The sequence below is a fragment of the Ictidomys tridecemlineatus genome, chromosome 1 (genome assembly GCF_052094955.1).
Source record: "Ictidomys tridecemlineatus isolate mIctTri1 chromosome 1, mIctTri1.hap1, whole genome shotgun sequence".
NCBI classification, from domain to species: domain Eukaryota; kingdom Metazoa; phylum Chordata; class Mammalia; order Rodentia; family Sciuridae; genus Ictidomys; species Ictidomys tridecemlineatus.
In genome coordinates this window covers 208299492-208314339 of record NC_135477.1, presented here as the reverse complement: position 1 = coordinate 208314339, position 14848 = coordinate 208299492, and the positions used below count along the sequence as shown (strand labels likewise).

The 14848-nt window shown below is 46.1% G+C and overlaps 1 pseudogene; it reads left to right on the top strand.

Moving 5' to 3' along the window:
- Positions 1 to 11266: 11266 nt before the first annotated feature.
- On the top strand, positions 11267 to 12779 carry LOC144366760 (E3 ubiquitin-protein ligase TRIM35-like; annotated as a pseudogene).
- Positions 12780 to 14848: the final 2069 nt, after the last annotated feature.

Here is a 14848-nt window from a genome sequence, read left to right as displayed (position 1 = left end):
TAGCTGCAGAGTGCCTAGGGCTCTAGGGAAGAGAAGGTAGTTAGAGAGAGACAGAGAATAAGTGCTAATGGGCACAGAGTTTCTTTGGGGGAGGACAAAAGTATTCTAAAATTGATTGTGGTGATGGTTGCACAATTCTTAATATATTAAAAACCATTGAATTGTATCCTTTAAATTAATGAACTGTACTGCATATGAACTACATATCTCAATAAAAATGTTTTAAAAACTATTCAGGGATCAGCCTGGTTGAAGATACCAACCATATTACATACGTTTAAATCCCTAAGTGCATAACAACAATACTTTGGATTACCTTGGAGAATGTTTGATAACCAACTTATTGCTATTAAAATCAGCAAATGCTATGGTTTGAATATATTTATCTTCCTCAAATTCTTATGGTAGAACCTGCGATCCAAGTTGGCCATAGAAGGGTGAGGTCTTTAAGTAGGGGTGAGGTGATGAGGTAAGAGTAGGGTTAGCACCCTTACCAGAGAGCTGGAGGACCTAGCTCATCCTTGCTCTTCAATTAGAAGAACAACCTTTGTGACCCTGCAGAAAGGAAGTTCACCCAGCACATATCATGCAACTGTGTCATATACCCCAAATAAGAATCTGATCAGCCCTTTCCGTCCATCCACCTGCCCCTTCACAGAAAGCACAGTGGATGCCTGGGCAGCTTAAAAGCCCAACAGGGTGAAACCTGCAAAACCCGGCTCTGGAGGATAAACATGCAGCTGCTCCAGCAAAAAAAAAAAAAAAACAAAAAAACAAAAAAAAAACAAAACATGAAGACCAAGAGGTGGAGAGAACCTGAAGTTAGGGAGGGAGGAGAGGGATGCCACCCAGCAACCCCCAGGGGCTTGTTTTCTTTGTGCGTGAATGAGCACATGAGGAAGAAACACAGGTGAGGTGATGGGGAAAGAGCACCAGCATTGCTGTCTGTTGTGTGCATGATATGATATAGACACCTCATTTTATCTATCTATCGTCTCTCTTTATATATTTATGTATCTATGTTTTGTTCTGTTGGATTGAACTCAGGACCTCACACCTGCTAGGCAAGTGATCTGTCTCTGAGATATATTCTCAGTCCAGCACACCCCTTATTTTAAATGCCTAGTGAATAACTGAAATTGCTCTAAGCGGGTTTTGAAGGCACAAAACCTCTGTGCTGCATTATTTCATTCCCATCTCTCGCTTTCCTTTCCAGCACCTGAGCCCATGTTTCCTGTCCGATGCAGCCTCCTCTCACAACAAAGATGCCTCCAAAATACGTGTCTACCCAGTAGTAGCCCACATCCAGTCCCATAATGGAAGGGTCATCCATCAGAAAAAAATGGTCCTACTCTTTGTTCTTAAGGGAAAGGCAAGGAGCTTCCCCTCACCCCTGACCCTTGTACAGCAACAGGTAGAAAAGAGGAGGTGCTTTAACTACAGCCACCCGTCCCATGAAAATGAGCAAACCCAAGCTTTATGACCCTGACTGCCAGGACCTGTACCCTCACCACTCCCTTTTCTAAGGCAGATCCTACATCTTCCACTGGTTTGTTTCTACAAAGACAGTTGCTTCTTGGTGCCCTGCAGCTTTTTGTTCCCCTCCTACCAGAGTCTGCCACTTTGCCTGCCTTGGGCCTCCTTTCTGCCCAGCTGGCCGGAGGCAAACTCGGCAAGTCAGAAAAGGTTCCTCCTTTGCTCTCACTTTACTTTCACTCAGACTTTCCACTCTGCTTCTTGGTCATGCTACATCTTTGTAAAGAAAAACTGATTTTCTGAAACTGTGCTAAGAGGTGAGTGCTGATGGCCACTAGGGCTTTTTAGAACTGTCCACCTCACCCAAGAGGTGATCATATGTGACAAGATGTTGCCCAGGGAAACCAGTGCAAACCGTGAAGTGCACCCAGCACTGGCTCTTGCTCTGAGGGTCTGCATGGAGCAGGACTGTCTGGTCCTCTGAATCACCTGGGGGACACCCCCATCCCCCAGCGGCTGGTGTCACTGTCCCCCTGCCCACAACCTTCATTTGTTGGAGTTCTAACCCTGGTGTTTCAGGATGGGACCTTATTGGGAAGTAGGGCCTTTACAGTTACAAATGATTTAAAGTGAGGTCATTAGAGTCCACCCCAACCCAATGTACTTGGTGTTCCAATAAAAGGGGAAATTTGGACACACACGTTATATAGTGAGAATATTCAGCATGAAGGTCATCTGCAATCTGAAGAGGGCAGCCCCAGAAGAAACCATCCCCATCAGGACTGGACCTCAGACTCCCAGCCTCCAGATGAGAGGACACAGTCAGTCGTTGAAGCATGCATTGTGGGTACAGGTTGACTGTCCCTAGTCCAACGCAACTGGGAAATTCAGCACCTGACCTCATGTATGGGTTTCAGTTAAAATGCCAACACCTAGGTTTTTTTTGTATTAAATTGCCTTCAGGCCATGCGAAGAAGGCATATATAAAAATATAAATGCATTTTATGTTTCGTCTTGAATCTCATCCCAAGATTTCTTATGACATACATACCAGTCTTACAAAATTTGCAAAAATATCCAAAAGCCTCAACATGGCTGGTCCCAAGCATCCTGAAGGAGCTTTGTGCTGACAGCCCTCAAGTAGATGAATGCAGCTACTCCTTCACTCTGGGGGACTGTTTCTCTTGTCCTGTTGGGAAGACCCACCTGGGTACCTCCATGGCTGGTGACAAATGACCAAACATGGAGATACAAGAGGGGATCATGGGTGTGGTACGGTCCACCTTGTGGTGATCCTCTGGGACCCAGTGGGGCAGACCCAGAGAGTCCTCCTCCACTTAGCACCACCCCCAACAGTACCCTTTCCTCAGCCCCCTCCCTTCTCAGAACAATTGCTTCATAAATCCCTTGCACAGGCGGCCTGTCCCATGCTTCATCTGGGGAACCCAACTGAAGTCATTGGGCATCCATAAAAGACCTTTTGGGACCCAGGGCCCTTTCAAGCCAGGAGGCCCCTTGCCCCTGCAGATCCTGACTCCACCCTGTCCTGGCATCTCTGGCTCTCCAGAAAACTCACAGCTTTGACAGCAGACACCAGGGAAGCCCCTGAAAGGAGCCAGAGAACTGGACACACTGTCAGGCAGACCCTGGGGACACGACACCAAATGCTCCTCTCCACTGAGCTGCAGAATGCAGCATCCTGTGGATGCCAGCCCTCCTCGTCCCCCAGTGAATGTCGATGCTGCTGCGTGGCCCCTTTTCCTTTCTGCACAACTTCTCCTGCATTCTAATATGTGGTTGTGTTTGGGAGATCAGGGAGCCTGAGAGAACCTGCTCAGTCCCGTACAGCAAGCCTCTCTCAGGGACAGATGAGGGAAGACAGAAAGAGAAAGAAAAGCAAGGGGACAAATTCTTGCTGCCTTAAGGCTCACTTGGGGAAAAAATTTGCCCTGCTGGATTCCATGTGGCTCAGAGTTTCCGATCTCATTTTTCTTTTGCAGAAATGTGAACGAAGTGTTTTTTTCTTTTTCCCTGATTTTGCAAGAGTTTGGGAGAGAAGTAGCATTTTTGTGCTTCTTGTTTTTCTTATATTTTATCTTTAATTAGGTTCCTCACCCAAATGACAGCCCAAAGAGCAAATGGGGAAGGAGATATTATATGATCCACTTTGCTTTGATCACCTTGTAGCACATCTGAGCAAAACCACACTTAGAATTTATTAATGATTTCTGCATAGCAGATGGTTTTTAGAAGTATGGGTTCACATTCGAAAGCCTGCTCTACAAAGACACTTCAAAAGCAAGTAAATTACAGAGCAAAAAGATTTCAGAAACCCCTTCATCCAGCTGTGTGTGGTGGTGCACACCTACTCAGGAGGCTGAGGCAGGAGGATTGCAAGGTTCGAGGCCACCCCCAACAACTTAGTGAGATGCACCTTGGGTTCTGTCTCTAAGAGCAAAAAAAAAAAAAGAAAGAAAGAAAGAAAGAAAGAAAGAAAGAAAGCCTACCCCCCCACACCCACACACATCCACCAACTTCTGTTGACCAGGCAGCTTTCCAAGGTGAACCTTCTGTTGAGTTATCTCCAGGGATCAGAAAACATTCCAGAATATTTAGCCAAAATTCTATCCTAGACAGGTATCCTCTTTATGTCGCTGCAGTGCTGGGGAGGCAGCTAAGGCTGTCTTCTCCTGGCCTTTCCATCTTTCTCCAGGTCACATCAGAGGACACCATATGAATCCCTGTTTCTAGTTCCTATTTTCTATGGATATTACTCTCCTTTGGAGCCCTATTTTGAATTCTGTGTTCCAATCCAGCCTGCCATTTCAGTTCCACACACACTTATGCTTGTGAAAATACACTGCATCTAGCCCTTCCTAGACATAGGCTAAAAGACAGACAGGAAGAAGAACTTAGTTAGAGAATCACAGATAACAGGAAGGCTGCCAAAGTGGTATACTAGGCAGGTCCGAGGCTGTGGTGGAATTCTACAAAGTGCTTCAGAGGAGGTGAAAGAGAAATTCTGCTTGATTGTGGCTTTGGTAGAGCATATGGAGTTATAAAGGAATTGGCACCAAGGTCAGAAGGATCCATGTGATTTCAGAACATAGGAATGGGAGACCATGATTGGAAATGCAGAACTGTTTTGTGTGGAGGGAAGATCCTGTGCAAAGGCACTGAGGCAGGGAAGTACAACTGAGTCTGGTGAATTAAGTCTGTCTGGGGGGCCCTAGAGCAGGGAACATGGACAAGAGGCAGAGAAGATAGAAAGACAGGCTAGTGTCAAAGCAGCAGGACATTGAGAGACCTTATGAGAAGTTGCCCTCCCTGTTAAGAAACAAGGGTCCTTCCAATGAGTGACTTTGTTATAGGTAGACAGTATGAGTTTGATAGGGCTACTATAACAAAGTGACACCAATTGGAAAATTTGGACATTAGATATTTGTTTTCCCCCATTTCTGGAGACTAGAAACATTTAACATCAGAGTGTCAGTAGGGTTGGTTTCTTTTGCAGCCTTACCTTGGCTTGCTGATGGCTATCTTATCTCTGTGTATTTACAAGGTCTTTCCTCTGCAAATGTCTGTCCTAATCTCTTTTTCATACAGCCATATTGGATTAGAGTCTGCCCTAAACACCTCATTTAAACTTCATGAGCTCCATGTCCAAATACAGTCCCATTATATGATACTGGTAGAACTTCAACACGAAGATGTGGTGGGTTGACACAGTTCGGCCCGCAACATAATCTGTGAAAGAAACATTCTTACAGAAGATGGAAGAAAGACCAAGAAGGAGTCAATGATGTCAGGGAGACCAATAGAGGCTGGCACAATGGATCCAAGGATGATCAACTGTGGACAGGGAATGAAGAGATCAAAGATTTTGTGAAGACAGCTGGTTGGCACTCAGCCGCTGGTGGTGTTGTGGGTGTGAGATGGAAGGAACCAGAGCCAACTGCATGGTACTCCAAGAGCCAGCCTGAAACTAGCCTGCACCTTGGCATACTAATAGCTCATCAATAAACAGGAAGGGATTAATGGGTGAGTTGATCTGGGCAGGGTCCAGAGTGGAAAGCAAATTTGTGTTTCACAGAATTTTAGTATTGCTTGCAACTTTGTTGCAGAACTATGTGTTCCAATTCAAAAAATCAAAAAAAAAAAATAATCATGAGCTTCAAAGGGTTTTCCCTCTGGGCTGGTTTTCACATCACTTGACTCCCGAAGTTCTGAGCACCTATGCTAAAGACACAATCTAAGAAACCAACCCAGGTAGAAATCATGGTGGTGATAGGTGAGATTAACAACTAGAAGAAACAAAAAACAGGAATTCAACAGAAGCATAGCAAAACAGTTATTTATACAGAGAAGTTTGGTATAAGGAAGATTCACCTTGGACTCTACCAAGGACATTCAGTTACTAAACTTTCCTCTCTCCTCCCAGAACAAGAAAAGTCAATGACTTGGAGCTCCAGGCAGCTGAGAAGATTGAATGAGATGACAGCTCCACAGTGTCATCTTCCTGGACGTTACCTCCACACCAAGAGTAGACATAACTGCCCAACAAGTGTCAGCTATGGCAATGGCACTAATAGCATCTGTTATATATTGCATTTGGGGTGCCTCGTCTAAGAGTCATAAGGGCCAGAGGGATGTAGCTACCCTTATTATAATAAGCAGTTCTTCCCTTTTTTACCTGACAGCAGAATCCCAGCTGTGTTCAGGGATTGGAAGGCCTGTGTTTCCAGAGGCTGGCATCCCTCTCAAGTACCAGCATGGATCTTGATTAGTCTGACAGTCACTTGTGACTGATTTAGTCTTGTGTGATGGTTAATTTTATGCATCAACTTAAATAGGTCAAGGGGTGTCCAGATGTTTGGTTAATCATCATTTCTGGGTATGTCTTCAAGGGTGTTTCTGGGTAAGGTTAGCATCTGAATCTGTAGATTGAATGAAGCAGATAGCCCTTCCCAATGCACATGGGCCTCTTGCAATCTGCTGATGCCTAGCTAGAACAACAGGTTGAACAAGAGAGAGTATGTTTTTAAGCTGGGATAGTGGTCTTCCCTGCATAGAAATCACTTGCACTAGAAATCACACTATTATCTCTCCTAGATCATAGGCCTTAGAACTGCAGATCTTGGGACATCTCAGCCTCCATAATTGTGTGAGCCAATTCTTTGTGATATATATCCTGACTAATCCAGCTTAGGAAGAGATGCAATCGTGCATAAATACAAGGGGAGAAAATCCACTGTGGAACATCAGGGAAATCATCCCTTGATCTTAAAAGGGGATTGATGATGTTGTCATCTGCCTGGTATGCCTGGAATTGTAGCAGCCACCTATATAGGCTGTAGCCAGCCTAAAAGGATAAATCAAATCACCCACCCAGCACCACAGAAAGGGGAGACAGAATGGATTTGGACCTAGATGATTTTGTTAAACTGATGAATTAGCAATCCTAGTACTGCCTCAGGACTTCTCATAAGGTAATAATGAATGACCTCATCCTGAACAGTTCCTTGTTTGCTTGTCTGATACTTGCATCCCAAAGCATCCTAACTGCTAGAAATACTGGCTCACATGAAAATCCTGGGCTTCTCTTTGTCTGGTGTATTTCTTACTGTTTTCTTCACCCAGACTTGGGGTAGAGTTTTGGGGTCCTGTGCAGGGCCCTGTGAACTTTACACACCAGAGCATGTCACATAGTCCTGAAGCATCTTCCTTTTGGACACATGCTTTAGGGACAATCTTCTGTGCATGTGGCATGGAAAGCTACTGCCTTTTTAAATGATTATCATTGCTGTTCTAATTTGTGCTGTGTTGTGTTTCCACTAAAGCCTTCCAGAGAAAATTCCAAGGAACCAGCCAAAATCACCTTGTCACTCTGACTCACTCTCTTCAGGTGACCAAGAGTAAAGTTTGCTCTTTATAATACAAAACTCTCCACACAGCGTTGCTTCCACCCACCATTTATTTTTGAACATGTGATGAGTGACCTCCACTGAGCATGCTTATGACTGTGCCTGTCCTACAGGTGATGACGGGTTGTCCCACATAAATATGTATGACCTCCCCAGTCAAGAGTCTCTTGCTTCCTCTGATGGGCAGTAAGCCTACCTTCACTCTGGTCTCCTGGTTGTGCTTTCAGCCTTATGCTCATCAGAAGGGAACCTCATGCATTTGGTTATAGAAGAACTTTGGCAAATAAGAGCAACCTCCTGGGAGCCAGACACATATTTCATGCTGACTCCTTTGTGAGTGGGACCTTATGCTCTGGAGGGACTGCTGCTCCTCCCTGGACTCTATCCAATGTTGTCAGCCTCCTGGTACTCATGTTTCTAAACCCCAGTCCAAAATTCCAACTGTGGGCTCATCGGCTTTCTCCAATTTTTTTTTTTTAATGTTTGCCAGGCTTCTTTTTCTGGTATGAGTCAGAGTGTGTTTCCCACTGATAAGCAAACAAGTCAGCCTCCTGCCCCACAACCCAGAGCCATCTGCCATTTTTCCCAGGTTCAGTCTCCCACTGTGGGCTTGAAATTGTAGCAATCCTCACAGTGCTTTACGTTGCCTCACAAGGTTCTTCAGAGTGTACAAGCATTTTCACACGTGCCATCTATTTTAATCCTTGCAATGATGTATGAGGTAAGAAGAGCACATGATTATTCCTATTTCACAGAAGAAGAAACACATTCAGAGGGGAGGACTGAGGGGGGCAAGGTCCAACAGCAGGGAGCTCGCATGCATAGGAAGCAAGTCCAGAATTAGCAGAAGCATCTCCTCTTTTAATCCGGCTTCATTCCACACACATTTAGCCTGTGCTCCCCTGTGCTCGGCACTTCAGGGCTTTCCTGGGACAATTGTGAGGATGAGGACTCATGTTCATGACACACAGGGTTCCTGGGTGGAGTCATCTCTCACATTGTGTCTGCTGTGTGGGGTTGGTGTGGCTCTGGGAAATTGCTATGTTCCATTCTTTCTTCCACTAGGAAGACTCTCCTAGGATTTTTTTTTTCTGTATTGGTAATGAAGAGTAAAAAGCAGATGATGTTTGGTGCTTATGAAGCCATCAATGCCCTTGCTAAGCAGAGAGCAGGGTCCAGCAGGGACTAGAGAGGACAGTCACACAGGAAGGGACAGGGATGCACACTGGAGAAGCCCAGCCTTCCTTGGAGAGCTGAATAGAAGATTCAACAGAGTATTAGCTACATTTACCAAATGTGTATTGTATCAATTAGTTGTTGATAACAAAATGCCCCAAATCTAGCACCTTAACAACACACCATTTGCGAGTTGTTAGGCGTGTGGTACTCTGATGGGCCAGGCCCGGTGTTCTCCCTTTGGATGGTTCAGGAGCCTGCAGTCCGCTGGCAGGGTGGCTGGGGAAGGGCAGTCTTGGCTGGCCTGGGCTGGGACAGTTCGGCTCCAGTGCACATGGTCTCTCACCTGCAACAAGCTCTCCTGGTCCTGGCCCCATGGTGAAGTGGGGGAGCATGAGTGACAGACATCTGCTGGTCTCTGCAGGCCCAGGCCCAGGCCTGCTGCACCACACACCTGCTGTGCTCTTAGAGCCTGTGCAAGTCACAAGCCAGGCCACACCCAGGATCAAGGAAACCAGATACCACTTTCTGATAAGCAGAGCTGCCGATTCTTGAAGGGAAAGAAGGAAGGGTAGAGAATGGCTACCCATTGCCTGTGTGGAATTTTGAGCCCTGAGAGAAAACTGTGTGTAAGATTGCCCTGGTCTGATTGTGAGAAATAACTATAGGTCCTCCTACAGCCTGTTAGTATGCACTGAGTAGGACCTCTAGAAGCTGGCCTTGAACTTTTGATCCTATCTCAGCCTCCCAAGTCACTGGGATGACAGGCACACACCACCACACCCAACTAATGTACCAGTTATATGTACATGTTTTCATTTCTCTTGGATGTTGCTAGCTTTTTTGGTAACTCTGACACTTTGAAGAGCTGCCAGATTCTTTTGCAAGGCAAATGCACTGTTTTATATTGTCATCAGTGGTGAATAATGATTCTACTTTCTCTACATCCTTTCCATCTTTCTCTCTCTCTCTCTCTCTCTCTCTCTATATATATATATATATATATATATATATATATATATTTAAGTAGCCATCCCATTGAGTTTGAAGTCGTATCTCATTATTTTGATTTGCATTTCATGATGGCTAACAATATTTAGCATCTTTTCATGTGCTTATTGGTCATTTGTAGATCTTTGGAAAAGTATCAATTCTACTGTTTTATCCATTTTTAATTAGGTTGTTTCTTTGTCAGTTGTAAAAATTCTTTCTGTTCTAGGCACAAGTTCTTTCTCAGTTTTAGCTCTATATTTAGGCCTTTGATGTATTTTATGTCAGTTTTTAAAATATGGCATCAAGTTAGGGTCCACCTTTAACAATTTAGTGTGTACTTTAATAATTTTTACAATTTGTTGGAAAGACCATTCCTCTCTTAAATGATTTTGCTGTCCTCATAGATAATTGGCTGGCAGTGAATGTGAGGGTTTACTTCTGGACTTTCAGTTCTGTTCCTTCCATTGATCTCCCTGTCTGCCCACATGTTAGTCCTGCACTCTCTTGACTATTGTTGCTCTGTAATAAGCTGTGAAATTGGGGAGTGTGAGTCCTCCAACTTTACTCTTCTTTTTAAAGATTATTTGGCTCTTTGGGGTTCCTTGAATTTCCATATGAAATTTAGAATTAGTTTCTACAAAGAAAGTACCTGGGATTTTGAAAGGAATTCTGCTGAATACCTAGATCAGCTTGGGGAGAATGGACATCTTAACAATATTAAGTCTTCTGATCCATGAACATGGGGTGCATGGCTCCTCTTGAGGTCAGAAACTTACCATGCTTTCTCCGTGTCTGTGTCTCTGTCTTTTCTTTCAGAAACACAAGCACCGAAAGCGCCAGTAATTTGACAAGTCTGGTGGAGGGGAGGGGAAGAGCAGGCAGAAACACCAAAGGTGCAAAATCCAGTGGCTCCAGGGCCAGGCAGGTTATGCAGCCAGCTGGTGGGATCCACAGAGAGTGGTGGGGACTGCCAGATGGAGAGACCTTTCTTTGAGGCTCTCCAATTCTGACTGGCATGGAGCGTCTCCAGCCACTTTGAGGAGTGGGAGAGCAGCATGCATCTGCTCATGCTTCTCAGTGGCCATCTAACATTTAGACATCTTTCTTGACCAGCCTCCTCCCTCTGAGAGCTCAGGACAGGCCCTTGTCCTGCACACTCCTGTGCCTTGATGGCTTTGGGTTCTCTGGGATGAATAATTAAGAATTATGTCCCTGTCTGAGCCGTCCAAAGATAAAAGAGTGGGCTTTGGGAATTAGGGGAAGTAGTGAGTTTCTTGTCACCAGAGGTGCTCAAGCAAAGGACTGTGACCTCTTGGTTTTGTTGGAGTAGAGCACTGTTAAGGTCCCTTCCAATATGTTACACATGCCAGAAGCAGATGTGTAAGTGTGATTTCTGTCCATAAGGATGGCATCCGTGTTGGAGAACCTCCTATTTCTATTTTTCCCAGCTGGGGCAGGATGAGCCGTCCTACTGAATCCTGAAGGGTGTGGCAGCTCAGTCGGTTCCTGTACCAATCAGGTTTGTCTTGGGGAAGGCGGCCAGGAAACCTAGGCCTAAGGCAAGGGAGCAAGTCCTGTTGCCCATTTCCAGTGAACCCAGTTCAGCCCAGGTGCTTTGCCCCAACTGCACCCACCATGCCCAGTCCTCCTTTTACAGGCTTTTCTTCATGGTGGAGCTGGAGCCCATCTAGACCAGCATGCTCATCAACCCCTGCTGGTACCTGGATTCCCTGCAGTACCGTGTGTGGAAGAAGATGATAAGTTCCATCAAATCTGGTAAGGGGTTCTGGGAAGTGCTCGCGCCCAGGGAAGGTACTTCATGCTAGCACAGAGCTGCCAAGCTCCACTCTGTCAGGCTCTACCTATTCTCTCCACTGACCTCCCAGCAGGCCCTTGACCCTGGTCATCTCCCTCCTGCCTGATGGCTGCAGCCCCTCCTGGCAGACCACCTTCCTATACAGGCCCTGACCCTCTGTCCTCTTCAGAAAGAGAAATATTTCCTCTGTTCAGAAATGTAATGTGTTTAATGAAAGGCTTTCTTCATCCAAGGTCACCAAAGGACCACACATGGGGTGCTTTAAATGACAGAAACCCATTCTCTCATGGTTGTGAAGGCTAGAAGCTCATGCTCAGTTGACAGCAGGGCTGTGGTCCTCTGAAACCTGTGGCAGGGTCCCTCTGTGTCTCTTCTAGCTTCTGGTGTTGGCTGGCAGGCCTGGCTGCCCTTGGCCTGCAGCTGCAGCACCTCACCCTCTGCCCTCTGCCACATGGCTTTTCCCCTCATGTGTTGTCTCCATTTCCCTTTTTATAAGGGCACAGTCAAGGTGGGTTCAAGTTCCACCCTGCTCCAGTCTGACTTCGTCTTAACTGTACTTATAGTAATAAATAGAGTTAAGTATTTATTACTATAACTGTATTTATAGTAATGCCCATTTCCAAATAAAGGCACATTCTGGGCCACTGGGTGGGGGCTAGGATTTTCACATATATTTTGGCCTTTACATTTGAACCCATGATTTCCATCAACCCATGGCAACTAGAACTGAGGTGGTCATTTTGGGGCCCTGGGGACATCACCTGGTGTGACAGGTGGGAGAGTATCAGGTTTGCTAACTGTCCCCCTTCTGCCCTCAGTGCCCTTCAGCTTCTATCCCAACATTGCAGCAGGCTGGCTCTCGGTGTCTGATGACCTCACCAGCGTCACCAACCATGGCTAGCGCCTACAGATGGAAAACCAGAGTGCTTCTCCTCAGCACCCTGCCTGCTGGGATCCTTCACCTTCTCTCAAGGATCTCATGCTTGGGAGGTGGCCCTGGGTGACCTGCAGAGCTGGCGGGTGGGTGTGGTGGGGTGCAGCCAGATACAGGTGCAGAAGGCCACTCTCACAGCTGCCACCATGACACATGCTCTGGCTTCTGGTACATGTGCCACACGCAGGGTGTGAAGGGGGACCACTGTGTGACCTCAGACCCGGCCACCTTGCCCCTGGTCCTGACCATCCCGCGCTGCCTACGTGTGGAGCTGGAGTGCGAAGAGGGTGAGCTGTCCTTCTATGATGCTGAACATAACTGCCACCTATATACCTTCCATGCACGCTTCTGGGAGGTGCGGCCCTACTTTTACCTTGGGGGTGTGCGGGGTGATGGGCCTCCTGAGCCCTTGAGCATCTGCCCCTTGCGCATCACTATAAAGGAAGAACTGGACATCTGAACTGACCCAGGCCTGCTGGATGCTGTGCCGTGGGCCTGCTTTATTTCTACCTCTTCCTGAAGCCCATCCCTGGCCATGGCACCTCTGCCCACTACCTTGTGAGGTGCCAGCATTCTCTGCCATTCTGTCTTGCCTTTTTCTGTGACTCTAGGCCCTATGCCTCTTCTTTATTTTTGGTCCCTTCTCTGTTCAGTTAAAAGCCATCCAGGAAATATCTCACTGGGTCCAGGCTCTACCCAGAGTGTGAATTTTTAAGTCCTCATTTGAGAATTTCTGGAGAAAATGTTTATTTCTAGAACAGGCCTGTTTTTAAATGTAGATTTTATTATTTTCCAGGTATGGTTAAACCAATTAATCAGGAGATGACTGCTACTGGAAAGAGTCTGTCACTCATTTCCCAGCCATGCCACATGGAGCCACACAGGGAAGCACTAGGGTCAGTCAAGATACAAAGGGAAAGAGGGGAAAGTGCTGGCAAAGCCTTTGTTGTGGTTTTTTGGGGAAGGAATGGGTGGGGCAGCGTAGACCAGGTGGACGCTTGCCAGTCTTGAGTAGTTGCAGTGGGTTCTGGCATGTGAGGACTGCTCCTCGTTTCTTGTACCTGCCTTAGGATGATTAGGACAGGAGATGTTGACTTGGCAGAGAGCCTGCTATAGGAATTGGTGTGATTCCATGGTCTAGGTTGACTGGACTCACGAGACAGGCAGCCTTCAGGCCTATTGGCTGCCTAGGCATTGACTAGCTTAAGAGCTGCAGTCACTCCAGTGCCAGAACATCAGGAATTCAGCAAAGAAGCAAACAGTTAGTGCAGGGCTCAGCTTAGCTACTACTTTATCTTACTAATTTAAAACTTGCACAGATCTTCCTGGGGGTCCTGTAAGGTAGGATGCAAAGCTGCCCATCTGTAACCATCAACTCCAGTTTATCTGGTTGAGCATCAAGAGCTAATCTCCTGAACTAAGAGCTCCAGAGCACTTAACAAACTTAAAATCATGCTGTGCACCTGTTCCCTCACTGGGACTCACTTTCCTCATCTGTACAATAGACAGTGGGACTAGAAGACCATGTCCTTCTATAATTCTGTGCGGTGTGTTCTTCTGGTAAAAGTATGAGAAGGGAAGGAAAGAGGTGCCCCCTCCAATTACGAAGAAAGGAAGGGTGTGATCTGAGGGAGGCTGTTCCGAAGACAGGTGCTGTGCAGTGGGAAGGAAAGCAGTGTCCCTCGTCCTCACTGCCATGTGTCACTGACCTCAGCCAGCTTGCTCCCTGTTGGGTTCCATCCTGTTTCTCCTCTCCACTGTAAACCTCCACCTTTCCTTTCTCATGCCTGCAAATGCTTTCTAATTTCCAGCTCACTGTGTGTGTCCTGGGAACTGGCAACATGAAAGGAGATACTGTCCCGTGGGTACCATGTTATAGTTAGGGGCACATTCCAGCCTGGATTCCCCACTTTATAACAGCTGATGTTCTAAACAGAAATTAGGAGTCCTAGTTATAAGTGTGTTGTGCACATTGGTTATTTAACTAGTGGGGAGGGACCAAGTGTGACATGCCACTGGGGCCAGCTTGGCAGTTGGCAAATGAGCTCACATGTGTCAGATTCTCAGCCCCCACCACCCCCACCCCCCAAAAAAGGGCTCTAGGCACTTTGGGAACCAAGCAGTTGTGAGTGTGTGTGCTCTGCTGGGGTTTAACCTGTTAAGTACAGATTCTGTATGATCAGCCTGACTTGTTGGTTAGAATAAATGTTTAAAACTATTTTCACCCAAGCTGTAACGAGTTTTTTTGTTTTGTTTGTTTTAAGATATAGGATATTTTGGATAGCCCAGACCTTCTTTTCAAATAAATAAAAATGATGTGCTTTTTCTTTTGACATTATTTCTTTCAGTGTTCTTGTAAGCCAGAGTTTTTCCATGTTGTAGTGTGTATTCTTATTGTAATATTCCATTGTATGAAATGATGTACTGTGTTTTATTGTTCGCCAGTTGATGGGTATTTGGCCTGTTTCCACATTTTGTTGGTTTTGAGTAGTGCTTCTGGGAACATCTGTGTACAGATTTTTGTGTGGA